General features: G+C 33.6%; 1 pseudogene; it reads right to left on the reverse strand.

The window, feature by feature from the left end:
• Positions 1-979: 979 nt before the first annotated feature.
• LOC110028383 overlaps positions 980-3,693 on the reverse strand; it is a 4,489-nt pseudogene continuing 1,775 nt past the window's right edge.

The following is a 3,693-nucleotide window of genomic DNA, read 5'->3' on the forward strand; positions in this document are numbered from 1 at the left end:
GTTAAAATATCATTCCTTTATATGGTTGTGTGTGGGTGTGCACTATTTGAATATTTATAATATTTATGATAAAAAAAAGTGACAAAACTTTGTATGTTCTTATTGAAACAAGGTAGAGAACGTGTATCGTTCTTACTTGTATGTGAGGAAGGTTTGAAATAACGAGCTGGAGTCACTAGTTCAATCGATTAGAGTCCATAGAAGGCTTTGCTAGGGTTCGAATGGCTTTCTTTCATTTCTTTTCATTTCTCTTGAAAAAGCACTTGTGTTTTCTTTTTCTAATTTTTCTTTTGTTTCACTTTTTGGTTTATGGGCTTTACCCCTCTTTCTTCTCATATATCTCTCAATGACTTTAAGAGAAAATTAATAATAATGAAAAGCTCTAGTTATAGCTTAGTATCCAAATGGTTTGAAAAAAACATAATAAAAAAGCTACATGTTCAAAAATGATAGATTATTAATATCAAATAAACAATGAATCTTAATATAAATTCAATAAAGATAATTTATAGATTATTAAAAAAAATTATCAAATAAAGAATGAATCTTCAATGCCGTGATCATCCAAATTTTATTTTGAATGAATTTATAACCCACCCAAACTAACTTTTCAATTTCGTGAGATGGGAATTTTCTGGCAAAGATTTGGTTTATTCTTTATTCAATATCAAATAAACAATGGGAAGATCTCATATGCAGCTTACTAATATATATGTTGGTCTAAGTAGTTGTCCATGACCACTTTTATCAAGCCATAAATCTGCATTACAAATATGGATTAAAACCTTTTTTATTGCAACTTATAAACCATTACAATAAGTAAAATAAAACTAGAATTCATGTTGACAGAGAAAAATGATTAAAAAAAATTCCATTTAAAAAGAAATAGAATATTTTATCAGCCAACCTTCGCTTATTTTCTATTAATAAAAATATCGATACTCATAAGTCATATCATCACTGTGCCCAAATATAATAATTAAAAGCTGAGGGAATATTTGGGTTCTTTGCGAGGATTGAAGAGGCCATAATGATTCTCAGTTCCTTGTGGTTGTTTGAGGTTCTCATCAAACATGGCAAACAAATTTGTCTCAATATAATTCCCAGGTCTCTTGGGTGCTCCCTGCCCAACATGTTGTATCAGTTTGGAGATATAGGTCTGCGCATTCTATTGCGTGGCCGCATCCCCGCCGTCTGATGGCCAGCCACTCTCCGACACCACAATGGTGACATCGCCACCGCCCACCTTCTCAAGCGCCGAGTGGAGAGCATCGACTATTGCATCAAACAGATTCCAATATTGCAGTTGCTCGTCATAGACAACCGTATTGGGTGAATTAAGGAGTGCATAGTCGAGGGAGGTATGATTTGGGTCGCTAATGTGGCTGAAGTATGGGTATACATTAACGAGAAGTGGGGCGCCATTTGCAGCGAGGAAATTGATGATTGGTCGAAGATTGGGGAGGGAGTTTGAGGAAAAGGCACCAACAGAGGGAGGGTAGGAGTTTCTGAAGACATTGGTAGAGATTGACGTTGAGACTTTAATCCGATCATGAAGTCCGGCAGACTGCAAAGCGTTATGTAGATTTTGCATTGCATGCAGAATGTTCTGCGCAAGAGGGCCTGGGATGAGCTCGTTACCAACGTCTATGTAACGGAAGTTAACATCTTGGAAGGCTTGGATGTAGTTCCGAACCCATGAATAAGCGGCAGAGGGATCAGACGAGAAAGATGAGGGATCGGGGATGTCGACGATGACGACAATGTTTGTGCCTCTGAGTGCTTGGAAAACATCCTAATTGTAATCGTAGAGTCGAATCCCTCCTATATTATTTGATTTGTAAAGGTCGATAACGTCATTAAGTGAAGGAGATTGTTCCCCACTCTTTCGTAGCACACACCAACAAAAAAAAAAATTCAAACACACTTTTCCCACAATTCACCCTATAAAAAACGATGCATAAACGACAAATAACTGACGTTTTTGCCGACTTAAGGAAAATCGATAGTGTTACATTTTTCCAACATGTATGTCGTTGCTATTACCGACGGAAGAACCATAAGTTTTACAAACCGATGATTACCGACGACTCAAATTTTCTCGAAAAAAATAACAATATTAAATTGTCAGATAACCATCTGTAAATTTATATCGTCAGAATATCGATCCATTTTAAAATTTCTGATAAGTGTTTTACTAATAAGCTTAAAATCATCGGTAAATCGTCGATAACATTAGAAACGACAGTTTTTCCTATTATAACCGACATATTTTCGTTATCGAAAAAGTCAAAATTTGTGTAGTGGCTAGAATGCTAGACGAGAGCACTTTAATGTCATTAGCAAGCACAGTAGTAGTAGCCCCAAGTGCATGCAACATGGTTATGGATTGCACCTGGAAACAAAAAAACGGAGAGTTCAACACAACAACACTGCGCTCAGAGCAACCCAACGTGACAACCTGACTAAATAGTTATTTGACTTCAAAAAAAAATTAAAATTGGGAAGAGAAGTTTTGCATACTTATAGGGCTTAAAACTTGCATAAGTGTGTGTGGGAGGGGGAGTCTTGGTATTGTTTTGTGAAGAGTAAGTGCAAGAGCGTGCGACACTTGGGTTTGAAGGACTGTTTTAGAGCTCAAAGAAATGGAAGGAATGCTAGGAGAATCACTTAGGCAAGACTTCACTCGGGTAGTTAGATGATTTTAATCAAGAAAACTTGGTGCACTCTTTTCTATTTTTCTTCTTATATTTTTATAGTGTACTTTAATACTTGCGTCTTCGAAATGAAAATTAAAATATTGTGCTTTATTTAAGAGATAGATAGGCCAAAAGTTTGATCTTTTGATTTGTGGATTATTAAATAACATTTTTACTAAATTTTTAATTGTAGTGTTTTAATCTTGCAAATATTCTTTATTTTTCTTCCAAACTAATTTAACATATAAAATGACCATACTTATATTTAAAATGATATGATTTTATCATATCGATTGAGTCCAAATGAACATAAAAATTGAAGTAACTAGTGTTTGGTAGAATATACTTATATCTACTAAACTCTAGCAATCAACTGGAATATAGTGAAGTCAATTCCTTTATTTTAGAATGCATAGACTTAGAGTGCTTGATTTATAAAATTTAATTTGATAGTTTTCATATCGAGAGACTTAATTACATTTGAATTTTACTATTAAATTTTTTTCAAAAACAATAAAAAATTTCTTTTAATTGAATAAAGTTAGTGTTTATGGATTAGTATAATTTTATCAAGTAGAGTTTGCCTAGATGTTTGTGGGAACAATCTTTGATTCAAAATAATTGTATTAATAGAATGATACATGCATTTATGTGAACGGTGCATAGGTTGGTTTAATCATGCTTTTCTTTTGATTCCGAATCTTAATGTCTTTGAAAGAGGTTGAGCATGCAATATTGCTTCCTTGTTTGCTCCATTATTTGCTCTCTCTCTCTCATATGCTTAATTGGGCTTGTTGTTTCAAGGTCTGGAGACCTTTCCATCACATTTCATTAAATTTAACTTCCATTTATCTAATCATTACTATAACCATTGGAACTTGAAAAGCTTGTTTTAATTTTCCACTTTATTATAAACACGATTATAAGGAAAAAACTTATAAAAAATTAAAATAAAAAATCAGATGTAGCTTGCAAATGAAGAGAAATAAGAGTA

This window comes from Phalaenopsis equestris, unplaced genomic scaffold (genome assembly GCF_001263595.1).
Source record: "Phalaenopsis equestris unplaced genomic scaffold, ASM126359v1 Scaffold000511, whole genome shotgun sequence".
Taxonomy (NCBI): Eukaryota; Viridiplantae; Streptophyta; class Magnoliopsida; order Asparagales; family Orchidaceae; genus Phalaenopsis; species Phalaenopsis equestris.